Source organism: Leopardus geoffroyi, chromosome C2 (assembly GCF_018350155.1).
Source record: "Leopardus geoffroyi isolate Oge1 chromosome C2, O.geoffroyi_Oge1_pat1.0, whole genome shotgun sequence".
Classification (NCBI taxonomy): Eukaryota; Metazoa; Chordata; class Mammalia; order Carnivora; family Felidae; genus Leopardus; species Leopardus geoffroyi.
The window spans coordinates 130,095,182-130,119,582 of NC_059333.1; the positions used below are offsets into that span (position 1 = coordinate 130,095,182).

General features: G+C 40.2%; 1 long non-coding RNA gene across 1 annotated transcript in view; it reads right to left on the bottom strand.

The window, feature by feature from the left end:
• The window catches only part of LOC123611558, a 141,669-nt gene that overhangs the window by 97,224 nt on the left and 20,044 nt on the right, over window positions 1-24,401 (bottom strand). The gene's annotated exons all lie outside the window — the stretch shown is intronic.

Sequence of the window (24,401 nt, forward strand, 5' to 3'; positions counted from 1 at the left end):
CATGAATACCTGACTTTCCAAAAGATTCAAGTAAACCCATATGAAAAGTGACTACGTCTATCTTTGCTCCATCACTGCATCTCCAGGCCCTGGTAGATTACATGGCATGTAGTAAGTGCTCAGCAAGTGATTTTCGGACTTCCACATCAGGATCTGTGTTTTATTTATTTATTTATTTTATTTTATTTTTGAGACAGAGACAGAGCATGAGCAGGGGAGGGGCAGAGAGAGAGGGAGATACAGAATCTGAAGCAGGCTCCTGGCTCCGAGCCATCAGCACAGAGCCTGACTCGGGGCTGGAACTCACACTAAGCCAAAGTCAGAAGCCCAACTGACTGAGCCACCCAGGCGCCCCAGGATCTGTTTTGATCACCATTTGATAAGACATCGCTTTGCACATTATTCCCATTTGACTGGTGAAAAAAATCAAGCCTCAAAAGCACCTAGGTGTCTTGCTCCCACCTCTGTGAGTAAGCAGGGGAATGGAAACTCAGTCCCTCTCATCTGGGTTACAGTGTCCTCCAGCTCTAAGGGCCTATTAAATCCTTTCTGGTGAAGGATCAGATGAAGTGCAAACTCACGTAAAATATTCTGGGGAGAGGGGAATGAAAGAGAGAGATGATCTTTCAGAGGCTGTCCTCAGCTATCTGGCTTGGGGAAAGTCAGATCAGACAGTCCCCAAGACCTTGAAAAGGGCAAAGAGACTGTGAACTCTGCAATTACATAACCAGTGTAAAATGCCCAGATATCTTTGTTCCTGCTCTCCTTGCTTAGAGATAAGCAGACATCAAAGCTGGCTGACAATACCACTGCTTGTTTAAAACTAGAACTTGAAGGAGTCGCAGGCTATTTGACTTCACATAAAACATTAATTGAACTTCGCGGCTGGGAAAAGTAAGAATACGTTATTTGCATAATGGTAAATGTGTCAGGTCCTCAGCAAATCTTTGATATCAAACCTCAGTGCAATGCTCTGTGGTTATAGTGGCAGGAATGTTTGAAACAGCACTTTTCTCCAAGCTTCCTTTGAACGTATCAATTCTGGGCTTAATCCTATGGGCTCCTCTGTACTTATGGTATATGATTTGATGGAAGAAGCACAGTATGCCCTAGTTTTGGCTCGAGCACAGTGTCTCAAAACTCTAGTCTCTGCAATTTATATTCACCTACAAAGCAAATGGCATACACTTATGCTTAATTGCCTACTTGTGTTGCCCAGAATTTTTTTAGTGCCTGAGTTGATTAGGAGTGGATGACTCTGAGCTCATTCCACTTCCAGAAATTCTCTTACTCGATCCCTAGTACCTTCCTGCTGACTCTGCATCCCTGTGGGTTGGTGGAGTGATGAGCAAGTGAGGGAGAACAGAATCACTTTGGAAAGCGGAACAGGTGCAGGGAGAGGTTTGGTGGGGGGGGTGGGGGGGGTGGCGACTCCAAACAGCTGTTCCAACCCTAGGTCTGCTGGGTAAGAAGATCCAAGGACATAAAGCCCCCTAAAATGTTAGCATGGATCCTAGCAGTTGCTAGGGCATCAACTCCCCTCTTCAAGTAACAGGTGAAGTATACTTCTAAAGGACACTGGGAGGGGCACCTAGGTGGCTCAGTCAGTTAAGCGTCCGACTTCGGCTCAGGTCATGATCTCACGGTCCGTGAGTTTGAGCTCCACGTCAGGCTCTGTGCTGACAGCTCAGAGCCTGGAGCCTGTTTCAGATTCTGTGTCTCCCTCTCTCTCTGACCCTCCCCTGTTCATACTCTGTCTCTCTCTGTCTCAAAAATAAATAAACATTAAAAAAAATTTTTTTTAAATAAGATAAAATAAAGGACACCGGGAGATGGTGGGGGCATGGACATAGCTGGCACACTTCTATGGGCAGGTAAGCTTATAAGGTAGAGAGGCACACATAAGGTTTTCTGAGGCACCATAGTCTCAAGGACAATCTTCCTTACAATGTTAAATAACCCCAGGACGCCTGAGAGTGCAAGTTATACAAGGGAAGCATCACCAGATGAGGCTGGAAATCACTAGGGAGCTAAACAAAAATAAAAACAAAACAGCAGAACAAAGGGTTTGGTACAAGCCTAGAATTTAAATAAAGCTGTCTTTTTTTATTATTAAAGTTGTATTGCTAAAGTGTCCCCCTCAGGCACCCTCCATGTTTATTGTAGGAACTGATCTTCTCTAGCATTTCACATGGTCACAATAGACGGCAGCAGAAAAATGAACCTCCCCAAGATGGGCCATTGAGATTCTTCCTTGGGATGTGGATGTAGAATAAGAGATTCCAGATGGCCTAGCTCTTCTGTCTCTAATCGAGGAGATACAAACCTAAGGGTTGCCAGTAGTGGTTATTCTACCATGTGGGCTGGAAAATAGACAGGTGGTCTAAACCAAGAAGAAAGAATTAAGCAGATGCCCAGAGAAAAATGGGGATGAGAGACAGAATGGGGAAGCTTCCTGATTCCCAATAGCCTTCCCTTCCTGGGTTCCTGAGACCCAACTGGACCCTGTCTTTCAATTGCGTAAGACACCCTTGAATCCTCATATTCATTCCAGTTTTTACGCCAATCCCAGGGGGATTCTGTTAGATGATTTTTCTGGTTGTGAGAGAAGCCAAAGTATGTTACTTATCTGTGCAACACTAGTAACAGTAACAATAATAACAGCACTGTGGAAATAAGTGAAGACCACCCAAATGAGAATAGAAGCTAATTATTCAGAGTCTGGTATAGCAAGGGAGTTAGCCACCATCACTCGCATTGGGCAGACACAAACACAAGCAGGAGAATAGGAAAGCTTAATGGTGAGAAAATAAAAAGGAAGGCTCCAGGTATGTCCTGATTGGAGACTATTAGTATGGGAATGCTAGCAGCAGGCTAGCTAGAAGCGATGCATCCTATCTGATTTGTTTGGGAAATGTGTTTGATTTTCCCTAGTTGGTCTTAAGTTGGAAGATGGGGGAGGTACAAAAATGGGGAAGCTGGCAGTTACTAAGTCCCGATCCTTGTAGGTCAGTTACTGCAGAGGTTGTGAGTCAGAATTCCTTTGTCATTTATGGTCTGGCCATTGTCTGCTTGTGTATTCAATCTCTGTGAACAAATATTCATTGAACACCTTTTAACTGATAAAACTGACAGTCTTACCACTGGCTGCATATTAGAATGACCCGGGAAGCTTTAAAAGCACTCACTACCATAGACCAATGAAACCAGACCCTCTGGGAATGGAGCCCAAACATCATTATTTTTAACAGTTCCCCAGGTGATTGCAATGCACAGCCCTGGTCAACAAGCAAACAAATGAAGAACTGACATGTTCTTTGGTAAGGCTGATAACTTCTCCACTGATCCTCTTTTCTAGAACACATTTCATTAGCCAGGGCCTATAAAAAAACAAACAAACAAACAAACAAACAAAAAAAAATGGGCAGGGTGGTAAACCTCAGAAGCCATGAAATAAGGAAAGTGGTTTCACCAGGCATGGAGTAAATACATAATAAACATGTGCCCTGGAATGAATGCACTTTCTAAAGTTTTTGTGCATTTATTTGACAAAGTATCTCCAGGATCTTAAAAAGGCAATCTGGAGGATTTTATATAATAAGAGCTGTCATCTATTCAGCACATTCTACGTTCTACACATTATACTGCATACTTTGTGTATTATCCCATTAACTCTTCACCACTATGTTTCTACAAGCTTCAACAGAAATGTACATTTACCCCAGAGGCAGTATTTGCTCCCAAATTGTGATCTTATATAATCTAATTATTTAATTACCAAGCATTTATTGAGCAACTACTATGTACCACACTAGCCTATGTTCTGGGGATGTAATAGTGAGGATAATAAACATGGGTTTTGCCCTCATGGAGCTTAAAGAATAGGTGAGAGATTAACATTAATAAAATAATCACAAGATATATCATTACAAATTGTATTTTTTTTAGTTTATTTATTTTGAGAGAGAGAGTGTGTGTGTATGTGTGCAAGCGGGGGGGGGGGGAGAGAGAGAGAGAGAGAGAGAGAGAGAGAAGGAGAGAGAGAATCCCAAGCAGGCTCCATACTGTCAGCACAGAGCCTGATGCAAGGCTCAAACTCATGAGCCATGAGATCATGCCCTGAGCAGAAATCAAGAGTCAGGCGCTTAACCGACTGAGCCACTCAGGCACCCCTGTATTTGGGTTTTGAAGGACAGGTATAGGGGCGTAATAATTGGCAAACTTTTTCTGTAAATGATCAAAGAGTAAATATTTTAAACTTGTGGGTTGTACAGTGTCTTTTGCAGCTACAACCCTGCCATCGTATTGCAAAAGCTGTCATATACCATTATATATATACTGTTATATACCGTATATATAAATGAATAGGCATAGCTGTGCTCAGTAAAGCTTTATTTACAAAAACAAGAGGCTGGCTGGATTTAGCTACCCAAGGCCATAGTTTGCAGACCTCTGTTACAGCATAGAGCTTTAATCCAGTTTGAGGAGTAAGAAAAGGGGATTCTTTACATAAATGACATTTGAGTGTTGATTGCAAAATCTGTTTTTGTCATTCTGGAATCCAGCATATCTCAAAATCTTTAAGTAAAAAATACTCATATTTTGTTGGTATAACGTTACACTGGCATCTTGAAAAAAACTAAAGCCAGAATCATGTCTTGAGAAATACCCAGAGTTGTATTCTGCATTAAAATTTTGAATCCAAGTTGCAATCATTTGGAAAGTGTTCTTTTATTCCTCCAGGATAAGAAAAAAAGGAAAGTAACCGTGGAAAGAGACCTTCTTGAAAAAGTGGAACAGGAAGGTAACAGTTTCCACAGCTACAGATAACACTGAGTTAGAACCTTCACCTATACAATAAGAAATCTAAGCCTGACAAAAATGAACCACAAATGCTCCCTTTGAAACAAAAACTTTCTGAGTATCACTCAAAAAAAAAAAAAAAAAAAAAAGAGAGAGAGAGAGAGAGAGAGAGAGAGGGACACCTGGGTGGCTCAGTCAGGTAAGCGTCCAATTTTTGATTTCAGCTCAGGTCATGATCTCACTGTTCTGTGAGATCAAGCCCCATGTTGGGCTCTGAGCTGACAGCACAATGCCTGTTTGGAATTCTGTCTCTCCCTCTCTCTCTCTGTCCCTCCCCAGCTCATGTGCACTTACTTTCTCTCTCTCTCAAAATAACTTTAAAAAAATGAAACTTTATATATAATAACTTTTAAAAAACTTAAAAAAATGAAAGATAAAAAGTAAAAATAAAAGATTTTGTGGAATTCTGTAGTTCCTATGGGGGAAAGTGTTCAAAAATAACTTCTCCACTTATCAATTAAGAGATGGTATTATCTGAAGGTAGGGAAGTAAGGAAAGAAAATGTTAGAGTTTAAAATCTCTCCTTGAATTCATGGACCAGAGCTTCCAACAGCCAGACAATTCTGCAAAACCAATGCTCTGGAGTTTCAATAATGAAATGATTGTCATTTTTTAACACTATAGTTTTTCAAAAGATCAAAAATTATTTCATAATAAATGTTTCCTTATTACTCAAGTTTTAGTCATTTTTATGTAGCATCAATTATTTTTATATTTTATTTCTAGCAATTATATTTTTATAACAGAAAAATATGCCTAGTATTTTCATAAAGTAATATTGTCATTTCCTTTTTATAATAGGTTTGAATGTGTTTACATGTAAATGTATTAAATATTAATTTTCTGGTTTTAATTAATCCATTTTTAATAAATATTACTCATTTGATATTTACAGCAACCCTATGGCGTGGGTATACTAGTATTATCCCCACTTACAGGTGGGGAGACGGAAGCTCAGAGAGATGAAAACACTTGACCAAGATGACAGAGTTGTAAATGGAAGAGCTGATTCAAAACCAGGCAACCTATCTCCAGAGTCCATGCCCTTAACCACTATGCTATGCTGACACTTTTTGAAAAAAAAAAAAATAATGATGATGATGATGTTGAAACTTGAAACAAATACTGAAATATTAGTATTGTCATTTTTTCTAATATTACAAATACTATATTTGAACTGAAATCTGAAGGATGAGTGGGCATTAGCTTGGTAAAAAGGGAGCATAAGAATATTCCAGAGAGGGGAACAGAAAGGTCCCTGAGGCAGGAGCTACCATGCCCAGCGAAGGAACTGAAAGGAGGCTTGTAAAGGTCATTGGTCCTGTTTATGTTCATAATAACCAGAAAGTCTTCATTTTGGACTGTTAATAAAATATTTGTGTGTGCTGGGAGCCCAAGTATGGGTAAAAAATCAAACCATATTTTCATATAGTGATAGATTGTTGCTCCCTGCCATATCCCGGTCCAAGTGAGTCAGAAATGGAAGGCATCCATTGCACTGGACAGAGCTGAACTTGGATCGTGAGGGAAATGGAACAGAAATAAATGGTTTAGGGGCTGGTAGGGGAAATACCAAGGAGGAGGAAGGTAATGGAAAAATAAACTAGAGTGATCAGGAAACCTCAAATCCAAATCTTTCATCAATGAAAAACATCATTGTGTTCCCAAGTAAAAAATGGGCAGAAATGGTTCTCTTTGTTTCTCTCAGGTCAAGGTATGCCCTTCACCATACCACCCTGACAAATGTGCCCAGTTCTAGGTTCCAGAGAAAGTAAGCTCTGTTCTATTCTAAGACCTTCATATCCTTAACATTTCTTATTAATTGCCACTGCTTTGTGGACTCTCAATGTTCTGTGAGGACTGAATCTCCAGCAGGACCATCCTGTTCATCCCACAAGGATGTTCCATCCCTCTCCGCCAGTATAGGGTCAGGCTGGTTTAGCCTGATGGGGAAAATGGGCTGCCTCAAGAGGTGACCCTTCTGTTTTGAGACAGCTTCTTAGCTCCACAGTCACCCCTTCTCTTTCCACAAGTAAAGCCAGGGTCTGACTTGGGGGGCTAACATGGTACTATTTTTTGAGAACTTTCTTTAAATTTTTAAAAAATGTTTATTTTTGAGACAATGTGAGAGACAGAGTGCAAGCAGTGGAGGGGCAGACAGAGGGAGACACAGAATCTGAAGCAGGCTCTAGGCTCCGAGCTGTCAGCACAGAGCCTGACGCAGGGCTCAAACTCACAAACTATGAGATCGTGACCTGAGCTGGTCAGATGCTCAACTAACTGAGACACCCAGGCATCCCAAGAACTTTCTTTATAATTCATCTGCTCCATGCCTTTTCTTTCTTGATTTTTTTTTTAACGTTTATTTATTTTTGAGACCGAGAGAGATAGAGCATGAATTGGGGAGAGGCAGAGAGAGAGGGAGACACAGAATCTGAAACAGGCTCCAGGCTCTGAGCTGTCAGCACAAAGCCCGGCACGGGGCTCAAACCCATGAACTGCGAGATCGTGACCTGAGCTGAAGTCGGACACTTAACCGACTGAGCCACCCAGGCGCCCCTGCTCCTTGCCTTTTCATCACTGTCTTAAACATTGAACTTTAAAAAACCTATTGTCAGGATGCTACTTTTGAGGAATATGCTCCTAATGGGTAACCACTCCCACAGCTCTCCCCGACCCCACCCACCATACACATCTCAGCCCCCAGGGATAAGAAGGGCCTTCCCTTGGGGCATCTGGGTGGCTCAGTCAGTTAAGCATTTGACTCTTGATTTCAGCTCAGGTCATGATCTCAAGGTTGGAGAGTTTGAGCCCCATGTCAGACTCCACACTGTCAGCAAGGAGCCTGCTTGGGATTCTCTCTCTCCCTCTCTTTCTGCCCCTTCCTGGCTCAGGCTCTCAGTTTCTCAGGCTCGCTCTCTCTCTCTCTCTCTCTCTCTCTTTCTTTCTCTTTCTCACACACACAAAATAAATAAACATTTAAAAAAGAAGGCCATTCACATTCATCATATTTTGATTCCTTCTCATTTATTATAATAATGGTACTCTCTCATGCCAAGCTATGCTTTCCACTCCATTTGCTGACAGGACAGTATTGAGCCTTCCCCAGCTTCACAGGGGAAGGGAAAATCAGTTCCATTCCCACAAGGGAACTACTCCAAACCCATGCAATATTCCCCTTTCCTCTCCCCAGACACACTTCCATAACCCAAATGATTCTCATGTTCTCAGTATGACTTTCCACCTTCAGTTTATGACAACAATGAGCCTTCTACAGTGTGGCTCCAGACAAAATAAACATGATACCTGGATATGACCAGCTAGTGTTGGATGATGCCATCATTCATTCATTTCTTTTAGTCATTCACCAAACATGTGCTCAGTGTTTATTACACATCAGCCACTCTGCCAGACAGTTAAGAATAAGATATGCACCCCCTAGAAGCCCTGTATTCAGTGGGGGACATATAAAGACAATGACAATACAATAACATTGCACTGCATCCTGAAACTTTAGATCCTACGTGATATCCTATACAATATGTGTTTGCTTTTATGGCAAGTATATTATACTTCATGTGTTTATAAAAACATTTAGCATCAAAAATCTTGGTAAACAATTTTTAGGTCTTGTCTCTCAAAAAGAAAAAAAAAACTGAAAAATCATATAATGGCAGTTGAAGATACACTAAGCAGCCACTTAATATCTGGTCAATTTATCATGTCATGGAACAGGCGTGAGGAGAAAAATGATTGTCTGAAACAATTAGGGTAACAATCACATTAAAAAAATAACAAAAAGAGCCCACTGAGAGGACTAGATGGAGCTATTTTATTTTGGTAATTAATAATCAAAGACAAATGAGCTCAGGATTACCAAAATATCAAACAATTAACCTTCTGCCAAGCCATAAGTCAGCTCAACGCAGCTCTTAGGAAGTCAGTAAAGCTGTGTGATAAATCTGATTCAAGAGGCCACCTCCAAAAGGCTTAGTTCAAAGGCTTGAGATATGGGTCTATGAAGAGGTAAAATAAATTAAACAGCTCCATGTAGATCAGTGGTTCTGAAACTTGAGCCTGAATCAGAATCAGGAGGGGGGCTTTAGCCCTACCCCCAAAGTTTCTAAATCAGCAGATCTGAGATAAGACCCCAAAGTTTGCATTTCCGATAAGTTTCCAGATGCTTCTAATTGCTGCTGGTCAGGGACCCTACTTTGAGAACTGTGGTCATGGGCCCTGGTTCTACATTAACATCACCTGGGGAGCTTTTCAAAAATTCCCAGGCCTTCACAAAACAAATCACAATTTCTGTGGGTATGACACAGGCTGCGGTAGTTTTTAAAGTTCCCTGAGGGAGTGCACTATGTAGCCATAGCTGAGAAACACTAAGTAGGATATATGCAAGCAGAAAACACTAGTAACTCCCAGAATTTATGTGAGAATGATTAGGTGGCAGGGAAGATAATAAAGAATAAAAATTAAGGCCTGAAAACCTCAATCCAAATCCCACATGGGACCTTCAGAAACAGGCATATCATATTTCAGGGTGACTTCGAGTCTTGGAAGTTTCCAGGTTAAAAGGAAAAAATTGCAGCATAGGAATTTTACCTACATCTAATTTGCAAGGGGGTGGGGAGGGAATGAGTACTTTGCGCTGATTAGGTGTGGAATTATACAACTTGGAGAAAACTGAAAAATCACCTTCCCAAATGTAAACACCAACTAGACAGGAGTGAACTTTAATCTAGCTATGCAAAAAAAAAAAAACAAAAACAAAGCAGTATTTTTTTCTCTGTAAAAGATACACTGATGCCAGTGTCTCTGAATCCCCAGCTGCTTCTGAGAAAAACAGCTCTGCAGAAGGTCTGGTCCAGATGAACAAGATTTTCCATTTATTTTGCCCCAGCCATTCTCACCCTGTGCCACGCCTCCAGCCTGGCTGATTGGGCCTGGGTGGGCAGCTGACAGAAGACACCAAATTATCTACGTAAGGCAAGTCCTCCTGGGGGTTGGGGGTGCTGCCCAAACAGACATGATGAATATTTGCTGAGCCAATCAGATTTCCTCTCTCATTACTGGAACTAGAAATAGGGGAAGAACAAGGCAGTTGCTGCTGCCAGGCAGATGTGGGCACCACGGAGAGTGCTGGATGCACTAGAGAAGCTGATCCTGATAGTGGAGGAGTCCAAAGGTGGATCCTGAAACACCTCAAACTGCCTCAGATCCCAGTCCCTTTCCACCTCCTGGCTCCAGAAGACCAAACCCACGAGGTAGATTTCCATGACAGTCCCCATCGACCTTTTTTTTTTTTTAGTTTAAATTCATGTTAGTTAACATGTATTGGTTTCAGGATTAGAACTTAGTGATTTACCACTTACATATAACACCCAGTGCTCATCCCAACAAGTGTCCTTAATGCCCATCACACATTTAGCCCATCCCCCCACCCCCCTCCCCTCCAGCAACCCTCAGTTTGTTCTCTGTATTTAAAATTCCCTTATTGTTGGTCTCCCTCTCTGTTTTATCTTGTTATTTTTCCTTCCCTTCCTCTGTGTTCATCTGTTTTGTTTCTCAAATTCTGTATATGTGTGAAATCATATATTTGTCTTTCTCCGACTGACTTATTTCACTCAGCATAATACACTCTAGTTCCATCCACGTTATTGCAGAGTACATGAACAGACACTTTTGCTCATGCACCTTTGCCCCAAATGTAGCTTTAGAATAACTGTCCCCTTTCTGAGGTTACCTGAATCTCTGCTACCCTTGACCAAAAGAGTAGTCTAACCAGTAGCAGATTTCTGCTTTGCTTCTAGCTCGGTCCTCTTTCCCATTTGTGTCCATTCCCTCTGCAGAGCTGTCAGGACGTGTTACAGGCATAGTCTTGTCTAAGGACAACAATGTCAGTTTGTTTAGGAGCTCGGAAACTTAACTTCTCTGGCATTGGAGTCTATTCTTTCCCTTTGTTTTGTGCCCTTTTATACCTCATCAGATCATGAAGAAGGTGGAGTAGAAAAGCATATCAAGCATTTAATAGAATTGTGTGTGTGTGTGTGTGTGTGTGCATACACACACATACTCTAGTGTCAGATTGCCTATGTTCAAATCTCAGCCCTACGTCTGTGTGATCTTCAGTAGGTTACTTAATATCTGAGACCAGGACTAATAATAAAACACTCCTCATCCAGTTGGGAGGAATAAGTGAAATATATATGTAAAAATCTTAGCCCACCGTCTGGTACAATGTAAGCATTCCATCAACGTGGGCTATGAATACTGCCAAAGACAAGAGACTACTTACCCATTTAAAAGGGCTTTCTAAAGAAGAATGAATTCTCACAGTTAGAAGTTGGTAAAAGGACCTGACGATCATATTGGCCTCTTACTAAAGATCTCTTACTGATAACTGTGAGTTGAGTTAAAGTTGTGGTAACAGGAAACCATCTGGAGCCTTTGGATAAGCAGCCATAAATCTTTCTTGGGTCTCCAAGGGACTCTGTGAGCCTTCATCTAAGAAGCAAGGCTCTCGCACGGGCAATTGAAATACAGTCATGCAGATGAGAAAAGCTCCACTAATTAAAACATAACCGTGTGGTCATGAGGGACACCTCAACCTACCTGTGATCTTACACTTGCCTCATCCACCTTGCGATTTCAAGCCCTAGTCCTGCCTCCTGGGACAGGATGCAGACATGTGAGGCTCCAGGAGGGAAAAAACAAGAAAGAGAGGCCCCTCCAGACATAAACTCTTTAATCCTGACATTAGGCAGTAAGCAAGCCTTCTTCACCAAGTGGACTCTCACAATCAAAAGACTCATACCAAATCCAAGTGATGTTTTTTGTCTTTAATGACTCTAAACATGTATAAGGAGGAAGAGGTGTCTGTGGAAATGTCTATGTTTGCAGGGCCTTTGGAAACAGAGAAGGAGGTCTTACGAGGCTTCCATATAAGTGTAATTTAAGAAACAAAACAAATGAACATAGGGGAAAAGGAGAGAGAGAGAGGCAAACCAAGAAACAGAGCCTTAACCATAGAGAACAAACTGCTGGTTACCAGAAGGAGGGTGGGGGATGGGTGATACAGGTGTTGGGGATTAAGGAGTGCACTTGTCGTGATGAGCACTGGGTGACATACAGAAGTGTTGGATCATTTTATTGTACACCTGAAACTAATATAACACTGTATGTTAACTAACTCAAATGTAAATAAAAACTTTTAAAAAATTGAAAATGAAAAAAAAAAATCTAGATGGCCAGTTTTTTTTTTAATTTTTTTTTAACGTTTATTTATTTTTGAGACAGAGAGAGACAGAGCATGAGCGGGGGAGGGTCAGAGAGAGGGAGACACAGAATCTGAAACAGGCTCCAGGCTCTGAGCTGTCAGCACAGAGCCCAACGCGGGGCTCGAACTCATGGACGGCGAGATCGTGACCTGAGCCGAAGTCATTCGCTCAACCGACTGAGCCACCCAGGCACCCCTAGATGGCCAGTTCTTTCAGATTCTGATCCTCTACACAAAATTTAAATATCTTAATTCCTGAATGCATAGTTTACTGATTACAATGAACTTTCAGCCTTCCTTAATGGGTGGAGGAAAGATCTTCATGTCTGGATTGCAAAATAACTAACATATAATGACATTCTCAGTATTAAAAATGAACTGAATAAAATAAAATTTTGCATGACACTGAATCAGCTATTGCTACTTATACTAGGACTGTTAATTTTCTGTCAGAACTCTCTGTGTTGAAGGAAGTGCCCTGTACCTCCGCACTTATCCAATACGATCACCACTAGCCACAGGTACAGCCACATGTGTAGCAAAATGTGGTTACTACAACTGAGATACTGAACTGTAAACTTTACTTATGTTGAATTTAAATTTAAACAGCCACATGTGGCTAATGGCTACCATTCTGAAACTGCAGAGGGATCAGACATTGGGTTTAATCTGAACCCAATGATATGCCTTGCATGCAACATTTCAGAATTGACACAAGTTATTTGCCTATCATTTGTATTCTTCTAAAAATACAAAAATACAGTCAGAATATATAATTTCCACTCCCTCAACACATACAAAACTAAAACTGGTTATCTTGGTTTTCTCAGATAAAGAGGCGTTTGCCATATATTTAACTGTCAAAAAAATTACAAGGGTCCCAGAATTCTAGAATTGAAAGCACAGTGTTCCAAAGCCAGAATACTTGGAAATATTTGGAGATATTCTGGGTTTTCATAAAGACTAGCAGTTGCTACTAGTCAGAGGCCAGAGATTTTAAGCGTCCTGCAATGTGAAAACAGTCTCACGCATGGAAGAATTGTCCTGCCTCAGTGTCAATTGCTCCTCCATTGAAAAGCTTTCTGTCCAATCACTTACTTTAAAAACTAGGAAGTTGCTTCCCAGGAAATTAAATGTCCTGCTTTGGATCCCACAGTTAGTGGAATTAGTACCAATACCCAGTTCCCCAGACATGGCATCGGAGGCCAAATGACACCTGGGGACTAAATGTATATGTGCTATTGTTCTGTAACTGCACTAAATTATTATAAGAAATAAAGGAATACATAGCAAAAGAAGATATTTTCTGACAGTTCACCATCCTTAAACTCAGAGTAAAATTGAAAGAAAAATTGTCATAACAGGGATATTTGATGCCCCCGTAGATGGGCATATGGGCAGAGCCCCAGGACATGAAACGCTATGACATTTTCAGTGAATGGTGAAAATGTGTCTTTGGAGAACTATGGGTACTCCAGGTGGAGTAAGGAACACAGTGGAAGAGGGACCCTAAATGCTAAAGTACTCACTTTACCCCTGGGCAGATAATGAGCTTCTAGAATTTGGTTCCTAAATGGTAATTCTGATGATAGATGAGAGAACACTATCAGGAAGACCAGCTGGGAGTTTAAATTATGAGCAAGGGATGAGGAAATCTGAACTGTTGTACTACTCAACAGGTGCAAAAGAGTGAGCGGGTTCAAGAGACAATTCCTGAGGAAAAAGCATTAAAGAGATTTTGTTGGCCAGTGGGATATGGAAGAATTGATATGGCAAAATTCTGACCTCAGTAAAACTATATCTCCACAGGTTTGAAACTGGTCCTTAACCCAGCTATATACATATTCCTGGTCTAGGAATGGCAGGAAACATTTGTTAAGGGCTAAATAAACATATGTTGTTTTCTTTAATTTTATATATTTAGAGAGAGCAAGAGAGTGTGAACAGGGAAGGGGCAGATGGAGAGGAAGAGAGAGAATCCCAAGCAGACATCATGCTGTCAGCACAGAGCCCGACATGGGGTTCGATCCCATGAACTGTGAAATCATGACCTGAGCAGAAATCGAGAGTTGGACACTCAACCAACTGAGCCACCCAGGAGCCCCTAAACTTATGTGTATGCTTATGTTGGATGGATAAGATGGATAAAAAATAATAAATTTAATTTGACTTAATTTGAAAGAATTTCTGGGCAGAGAAAATCAAGTGTCATAAATTAGAAAAAGAAAAAGATAGATGAAATGGATCATTAAAATTAGAGCAATGAAAGATAGTTTATCAATACTAGTAGTTCAAAGTGTTGGAATGATGGGTGGATGGGCCTTACCAGGCAAGCAGAATGACAGTCTTAAAAATGAGTTCTGCTTCTGAGAGGCTGGGTTAGAAATTTATTACTTTAATATAAATTTTCAACTGATGCCAGAGTTTTAAATAATAACTGCATCATTGCAAAAAATACGGTGTTTTGTTCCTGCATTAAAATGTTTGTTCTTAGTAAGGTGATGTTTTTTTTTTTTTTTGAAATTGACGTCCTAATTAGACAGATGTTCATTCCTGAATGAAACATAGCCAAAGAAGAACCAGCCCAGCCAGACCTGATGACTGAAGATACCCTGCTTATCAGAGGCCTTATTTAAAGGACTTCAGTACTACTGGAATCAAAAACAGTGAAATCTCAGTTGTTTAAAACAACAAAAATTTCTTTTGTCGTCCATACCATATATCCATTGTGAGTTGTCAATCAGGGATTCAGGCTAATGGAGAAGCCCTTGTCTTAGACGTTGCCAGTTGTCATGGTAGAAAGAAAATAGAATGCAGCAAAACATATCCCAATTCTTAAAGTGTCTACCCAGCAGTCGGTTAAGCATCTGACTGGCTCAGGTCATGATCTCATGGTTCGTGAGTTCACTGCTTTGGGTCCTCTGTTTCCCTCTCTCTCAGCTCCTCTGCCCCCCCGCCCCCCGCCTTTCTCTCTCTCTCAAAAATAGATAAACATTTAGGACACCTGGGTGATTCAGCTGGTTAAAGTTTTTACCCAGAAAGATTACAAATCATTGCCAGAGCAAATTACATGGCCACACTTAAATTCCCATAGATGGAAAATAAAATTCTACCATGTGCCTGGAAGGAGAGGGTGCTGGAACATCTATGAAATGGAACATTTTCAAAAGGTCTTAATGAATACCTATGGCAGAATATGCCTCAGGTCCTTGAAGCATGACCAGTAATCTCTTCTTTGTATTTTTCTGTGAGATGGAGCTCATGAAAGTTTTGCAAGGAGCCCATTTTAAGTGATCATTTCAATGAAAATCAAAAAAGTATCCCAGAAAGTCCATTTGTACCATTCATTTATAATCTTGAAGAAAAAGCAATGCTCAAAGAGTATTCTAATAGTAATAGCTAACATTTCTTGAATGCTGACTACACACCAGGCATTGTTCTAAGCACCGTGCGTGTATTAACTAATTTTGTACTCATAATAATGACCTATGAAAAGGCCATGATTATTACCCCTACTTTACAGATAAATAACCTGAGGCATAGGGAGATTAAATAAATTTTCCAAGGCCACGGAACTAGTACGTGGCAAAGAAAAATATGGAACCAAGCAAAATACCTCCAGAGCTAGATTGTTTAATCACTTCTTATTTGCACAATTAATAACAACCAATAAAACTAAATACACATTTAATTGAAAGAGCATTTCAGTAGCTTGGAGAATTAAGCCAAATTATAGTGATCTGATATGCCGTTTTTATTGCATTCCAATATTCCATCAACATTCCAGTATTTACATGTTTTATAAGACTTTATATTTATACTGAATTGTTACATCATCTTTATCCATGTCATAATTGGGAACTACATATTTTTAAAACACTCTTATATTTTATATTCCCAGCACCAAAAGAGATGTAATACTTTAGGTTAAATTTACCATATTGACTATACAGGGTCAAATTCTTTCATGTCAACATCATGAATAATTATTGCTCTAACTACATACAGCCACCTCTACCCCTCCTTTACTATCTTCTGGAAATAGCCTCTTTCTTCTCTTCTTCCCTGCTCTATCAACATGATAACCTCTGGACCAATCATCTTGTACAAAATGTGCCCTGGCTACAGTTAGTTGGTCCAGGGTAAGATACCTGGGCCAATCACCTCCAAGAATCTGGCCAGCAGATTGGTTCCAGACTGAGCATTTGATCCAAGCTGGGCCACTCAGAATTTTTGGCTAGGGATTTGGTAACTGAAAATGAGGAGAGCCCATCTCTTTCTAGGTGACTGAAACTATAAATAGAAAGCTCAGGTAGGTCCTGTCAATAACCATGTATTCTTCGAATCCAAGGCAAAGCAAGCCAGTTGAAAAAATAAGGAAGAGAAAAATGAGGTAGACAAATAAAGACATAAATAGGCAAATGGTGGAGAGAGGTCTGCCCAAGATTGGCATCCCAGCTCCACTTCTGCCCTGGAGATCTATGGATACCACAGCATCATTGTTTCAACTACTGTAACTTGACTTTCTGTCATTTGCTACCAAAATAGCCCTAATTAATACAATCAACTTCTATAATTCCTTATCCAACTGGCATATTATTGAAAGATCTCAAAAAGAACATGTGAGCAATCATGGTTGCTTATGATTCACAAAAAGAAACAAAATGATCAAAGTCAAACAGAAGATTGAAGAGATGACTAATTACCACATAATACAATGACAAGAAAAGATTTTGTCTAAATTTTGCCTCTCCTGAAAAAAAGATAAAGAAACCAGAATTACATGGTATCTACTGGTTGCTCAGAAAGGAGCAATAATAAGATAAAAATCAATTGGAACATGCTATCAAGTGACAGAACCCCAATTTCAGCATGTCTGGTAGGTCACAAGATTTTAGAGATCTGTTCCTCTCAAGTCCTCTTACAGCATGTCTATTTCTTCGAGATTTTGATGGGATTCTATCTTCCTAGGCAGGACCAATATATGTTGTTGTTGTTGTTGTTGTTGTTGTTTTCCCAGTACCACCAAGCAATTCTCTAATACTCAACAGACATTGACTGGGTGTCCTACAGTTTAACTCAATTTAGTTAAATTAGTTAAATTTAGTTAAATCAGTTTAACACCAGGCAGCGTCAGTTCCCACAGGTCAAGGGCTTAGGTCCCACAGAATTACATCTCCTCCCACAATTTCAGACACCAATTGCAAGTCCAGGTTTTCACCTGTGCTTCTGACCCACCAACCCCTTAGGTTCAAGTAACTTGATAGCTCAGTTCACAGAATTAAGAGACACATTTACTTATGTTTACCAGTTTATTACAACTGGTAATTTGTATAAGGATACAAATGAAGAGCCTGAAGAAGAATATATAGGGCAAGGTACATGGGAAGGGACAGCACAGTGCTTCTGTGCTCTGTCTGGATACACCACTCACCTAACACCTCCATGTGCTCACCAGCTTGGAAGCTCTCCAAACCCCATCCTTTTGGGGATTAATGGAGGTTTTGTTACATAGGCATGGTTGATTAAATCATGGCCACTGGTGACCAAACTCAATCTCCAGTCCCTCACCCCTCCTTGGAAATAGGGGTGGAGGTGGAAGGTTAGTGGGACTGAGTTCAAACTCTCTAATCACAAGGTTGGTTCCCCTGGCAACCAGCTCCCATCCTTAGGTTACATAGACACTTTCCAAATGTCATGTTATTAACATAAGACAACTTCTCTTCATTTAGGAAATTCCAAGGGTCTTAAGAGCTCTGTGCCAGGAATAAAGGCCAAATATGTATTTATTGTAAATCACAATATCACAGTAGGGGGGCAAATTCCTTTTCAAGACATTGATTATGGAAATGGTCATTAGGATTCCCCCTCCATGATCATGAGGCTCTAGAATTGAGAGGGATCCCAGCTTCACCTAACAAGGTCTTCCTCTAACCCCTTTCTCTTTTAATCCTCTAAATTATATGAACCATTCTCCTGAAGGCCATATTGACAATATATCCTCTAGGAACCACTAATTAGACAGGTTTCCAGTCTCAAGTAAAAGGAAATCATATTAGGGATGGGTGGCTTAGTTAGGTGAGCATCTGACTTCAGTTCAGGTCATGATCCCGCTGTTCGTGAGTCTGAGTCCCACTCAGGCTTTGCACTGATAGTGCAGAGCCTGCTTTGGATTCTCTCCCTCTCTCTGTTCCCCTCCCCTGCTAGTGTGCTCACTCCCTCTTGCTCTCTCTCTCTCTGTCTCTCAAAAATAAATATTTTTTTAAAAAAAGGAAATCATAGGAGGGCACCTGTTGGGATGAGCACTGGGTGTTGTATAGAAACCAATTTGACAATAAATTTCATATTAAAAAAAGCAAATCATATTATATCATCATTATCAATTCAATCAATCCTTAATTATTCATATTAACAATTGGAAATAAAAAGTGAATTATCCAAAGCAGCAGATAATTCCAGTTTAACTTTTACAGTTAAGTCAGTTTATCTGCTTTGTAGATTCTCCAAGATCTCTTCCCCACCATTATACTACAGAAGCCTATGTTATAAAGTATCAAGTAGGAAGGAACTTGAAGCCAGGAATAGAAAAGGTAAGATTCATTTTGACTATCAGTAAATGAAGGAATGGATGCATCTTAATATCAAATATAAATGATATTTTAATAATCCATCTGTCTGTCTTTTTATGTGGATTTCCAAATAATTACTACAGATGGTTATGGAATACAGTTGGACACTCCAACATTTACAGGTATATATCCATATATTCACCAAACTCACAAACTCTTCTCTGTACGTTCACCTCTCTGTTGGTAGGCTTTAATGAGAAAAGATAAGAAACAAGAGAAAACATTGTTTTAAAAAGAAGAGGAGCGCCTGGGATTGGGCTCTGTGCTGACAGCTCGGAGCCTGGAGCCTACTTCAGATTCTGTGTCTCCCTCTCTCTCTGCCCCTCTCCCACTCAAGCTCTGTCTCTCTCTGCCTCTCAAAAATAAAGAAGCATAATAAAAAAAATTTTTAATAAAATAAAATAGAAAGAAGAATACTATCTTAGGCTTGGCTCCCCCCAAAACAAAATCTGAGGCAAAATTTCCTTGCAGGTAGGTTATTTTGAAATATGATTTATAGGGAGTAAGAGACTACAGGACAGGAAAAGCAAAACAGGAAGAAGGCAAAGCCAACACAAAAATGTGTTATTGAGTTGGTCATTCCTATGAGCAGATAGCATTTGATCTACCAGAACCTTCCAAGGAGGCTTATGAATTGTTTCTCAGAGTATCTACCCTGGGGACAAAAGAGGAAGCATTTATCCATCTGCTCCTCTCCCCCATTGGTCAAGGGCAATTCAAGTAAGGGTTTACTCCCCCTGAATTTCTGGGTTGCATATCTATAAGTACAGGGCATTATCCTGTGATGTGATATCAGGGAAACAATAGGGGAAGAAACTAGAGGTACATGGTCATGGCATGAGCCCATAAGAAGTCTCAGTCTAATTTCCCCTGCATAAATCAGATTAAAGTCTGCAGGAACTAGCTGCCACAGAAGTAGCTCAAGTAAAAGGTGTATCTGACATATTTTTTAAGTAATGCACAAAAGCTATCCAATCATATAAATAAGGTCATGGGATTTTAAACAAAGAGATTCACTTTCAAGGCAGCATTCAAGAATGCATCTTTTGTCAAAAATGCCACACATCTGCTTATGAACAACCTCCCATCATCGCTGTGTTAACTAACGGTGGGAAGTCAGTTTCCTCTGTAATGTCTCTGCCACCAGAGAGAAATATCCTGAAGTATGATCTGACTGTTCGGTAGGGAGATGAAAGACAGAGTATTATGAGCTCAACAAATATAAGATCACGCATGGCTAAAAATATTCAGCAGCAAACTAAAAAAAGAATTAAAAGCTCTTGAGTAATCATTATTTTTCATAAAGAACAACTAAAAGTCTCCAGGTCAAACAATTCTCACGGCTTAAAAGCATCAAGCCTCCCTGGGGTTTGGCTTAAAATGATCCATGGATGTCATATTTGTGTGGCCATCCCATAAGAGAGGTACAAAATTAAACCAGATACTCTGTACAAAAATGATAATTTCTTTTAAGACAGAATTCATGCAAGGCCTCAAGACCAACCACGTGACCAAAAAACAAGTTAAAAAAAATTAAAGTCTTTGCATTTATTCATTTGATCCTTGGCAGTCTTGAAATAAGCCATTACTCTGTCAATAAGACCCTAAAGGAAATTAGGCTATGGGGTTTAGGATAATAGGGCAGCTGGAAGACTTAAAAGAAAAAATTATATTTCCAATTGGGTTTCTATGGGAATTGGAAGTTATACTCTGAGTTTATTTTGTTGCAGACAAATATTTTACACACAGTGTTCCAGAGTGGAAGGAGCTTCCTGGGTCAACCCACCAACTTGAACCACAGGGTTGACACCAGGACCATCCACATCCCTCAAAGTGCTCACCACACACTTGCCACCAAGTAAATCAGCAAATGCCAATAATATCAGGCAATAGGTAGAATTTCCAGAGAGAAAGTACTTTATAAATGCTAATGTGATTATCTGGAAAATGTGAGCCTGATTCTTTGTTTTATTCTCCCATGAATCATGTTCACCATTAAGGCTAAGCTTAATGCTTGAGGAAGGAGGCACAGCCACTTAAAACAAAGATATCTACAGATGAACAAGAGAGGAATTGACTTAAAGGTCATTCCCACCAGACAGAAAAGGCAGGTCATACCCTCCGTGAAAGGGAAAGAAAAGATTGAGGGGAGCGGAGAGTGTAGAAGGAAGAATAATACTTTATGTAGTAGAGATGTGTCTACCACATAAGGCAGAGAGTTACTCTACTACATAAAGTATTATTCTTCCTCAAAGTCTGAGTTACTCAAAATGTAAGTTTCCCACCCACTTAGGTCATTTTCTCTTTCCCAAACTTATCTTAGAACTGGTCTGGGATTCTTCATCCCCACCTCAACCTCCCACTACTACCTTCCTTCCAAATACTTTCCACAGTGCTTCCATGAAATTACCCATTTTTAGGGGAACTAACTTCTATATTCTTGGTTCCCTCACTTTCCCCTGACTGCCAAACACTTCTCAGTCTTCACCAAGCCAACCTTGACCCCACAATGCTCTTACAGCACCCATCATTCCCTTGGATGTCTATGCTTCTGCAGAAGCCAGTCAGACAAACCACATTTGTAGGAACTTCATGGTCCAATTTTCTAAGATTCCAATAGTCAAAGGCCAATTAAAATAGAACCAATCAATAAAGTTCAGCCTTGGCTGTAGATATTTTGAAAATTGCAAAAAATATGGTCCATTTAAACTGCATTAAGATTTGAGATCAATTCTAAAATTTTGTGACCTAAGTGTTTTCTATTTTTTAAAAAGCTATCTTTCTGTTCTGTGTAACCTTACTCAGGAGAGCAGATAGGAAGCCTAGAACTTCTGACTGGACTGTATATGGGCAAAGCCAGAAAATATCTCTCTGATGTTTGCACCTTTAACATATGTACTGCTAGGGAATTTGGAAACATCCCAAATAACTCCCCAAATTTGGTCCACATATTTGCATTTACTTTATCTGAGCTTTCATAACACCAAGGATTTCAATATTTTCCCCCCTCAGTCTTTATCTTTGTGAATAAGATAGGTTGTAAATCTTTTTGGCGTATTCTCTAACCTGCACCTTGCCATCAATGTCTTCTAAAAATGAGTACATGGTGCTGACTTTGTATGTGGGGAGAGAAGAGTTTTCCTCCCAGATCTAAATCTACAGAGGTAAAGAGTATGATTTACCCTGATTCTCTCTGCACATGTCTGGAGGGAAGTTGGTGGAAGTTAAGCACAGGGCAGGTTAGAGAATTTACTGGTCTCTTATTAAGTGAGGGGAACAGCCTCACAGCAAAGTTCTCTCTAATCTCCCATGGGTGATGCCTGCAAACTCCCAAGGGCCTTCAGTAATTGCTTACAACTCCACTATATGTCGCTTCCCTGTGTCCTTTTGAGAAGCTTGTCATCCAGCAAATGGCACAAATACTGTCCTAATGAGACTCTGAACCTGAGATACAAATATAGGCAGACCTTTTCCCAAAGCAACAGTTTCATGGTCTACAAGGAAGGAAGAAAAAAAAAAGAAATAAAACATTTCTAAAATTGGCAGTGAAAGTTCTTACCATAATCTCCTGCCTCTTCTCAGAGTGCTTAGCTCCTCTCTACTTCTCTACAAGAAAAAAAACTCTTTGAATTTAATGGCTTATGCTCCTAGTAGTCACTAAATCTTTGGCAGATTGTATTTTCCCAAAGATGGGTGCATCAATTTATATCTGATCCCATATGCACCTCTTACAATGTGATTGACACTCCTCACTGAGAGGCAGGGCCTATATCCCTTCCACTGAACCTGGGTGAGCTTGAGACTGCCCCTACCAATAAAGTGTGGCAGAAGTGATGCTGTGTGACTTCTGAGGTTAAGTCAGACAAAGAGGACAGTGTCCACTTGGCTCTCTTTCAGGATACTCACCCTGGGAACCTGGCCACCATGCTACAAATAAACTCCAACTAGCACATGTAGACAGACTGTCTAGAGAAGCCCATGTGAAAAGGAACTGTAACCCCAAAAGCACCTACTAGCAACTGCTAGTTGAGTGCGTAACCCTTCAGATGATTCCTGCTCCAAACTTCCCTTCTTCCATTTGATGTCCCAGGCATCATGGAGCAGGACAGGTAATCCCTGCTCTACCCCATCCAAATTCATTAACCACAGAACTCAAAAGTATAATAAATTTGTTTTATTCCACTAAATTTTATGGTAATTTGTTATGCCATAACTGCAAATCTTAATGCAGCCATAGTAACTGGAACAAAATCTTTCCAGGTATTTTATCTCTCATTTCATCTTTAGGTTACTCTCAGAGTGCCTTTTTCAAACAACCTAAAGACTAGATAGTAATATCTAAAGTAGAGGAAGGATTATTTCTGCCTATCCACATTTCAGCAAAATAGGATTTTGTTTCTCTGTAAGATGGATTCAGTTCTCAAGGTCACAGATTACAGCAAAAAATGGTTGCAATATTTCTTATCTTTACTTCTTATAGAAAAACAAGACTTTTTTGAACTAAAACTCTGTTCCTCACATTGATAAGGACCTCAAACTCACAGACAATATATTTGTTTTTATGCCTACTTGGCTTCCTCTTAATTTACAAAGAGTTGAAAAGAGTGGAGAGCAGTCTCAATAGTAACTTCAGTGCCCATTAATCTGAGGGGACCCAGAAAAAGTTGCCTGCAGGGCTGGTTTTCATCCTAAAGATAAAATTAATGAGAATCTCTTTAGTAAGGAAAAGAATGGGTGAGGAATAAGTGAGAAGTGTCATGGAACTATTAAATAGTAATAGAGGACAAAGACCTCTCCAATAACCTTTCTGTAATTGAGAGATAGCTTTTATTTTAACTCACATTTTCATCAGTTCCAAAAAGACTCTTATGGAACTTCTCTTTTCTGTCTATGCTCCCACATTCTCAATGTACTCATCTAGCCTCTAGCTTTGAGCCTCTTTTCTCATAATTTCTAAATCTGTATCTTCAACCCAAACTTGTCCCTACACTCTAGACTCATATCTGGGTCTAGATCTGCTACCTACCATCTCTACCTGATGACTAACAGGCATTTCAAACACAACTGCTCCAAAAAACAGACTCCTGATGTTCCTTCCCAAACCTGTTCACCTTCCTGACTTCTCCGCCCTACGTGATAGAAATTCTCTCTTTCACTGGCTCAGGACAAAGGCCCTGACATCACCTTGACCTCACTATCGCAAACCACAGCCCATTCATCAGTTAATCCTATTGGCTCCAGCTTCAAATCATATCCAGAATCTAACCACTTCTCATAACCTCAATCACCACATCATCTCTCACCTGGATTGTTGCAACAGCCTCTTCACTGGTCTCCCTGCTTCCATACTTGTCTTCCTGGTCTTCCTACAGGTCTTCTCACCCCAGAAGTCAGAATGACTTTTGTTGGAAGAGGTCATGGAGAGGATGTGACTACCAGTTGACCCATGAGTTGGGCCGCAGCATTTGGAGGCTCCTTATCCTCTCCCCTGTTATTGGAATGTGCATTCCACTCACCTTCTCTGCTGCCAAGAGCTGCCCTTAAGGACACGGCCTTGAGTTAGTGATGTGGTGTTGAGACCATCTGGATGTCATACATGACTGAATCCGGTTAAATAAACCCTCTGT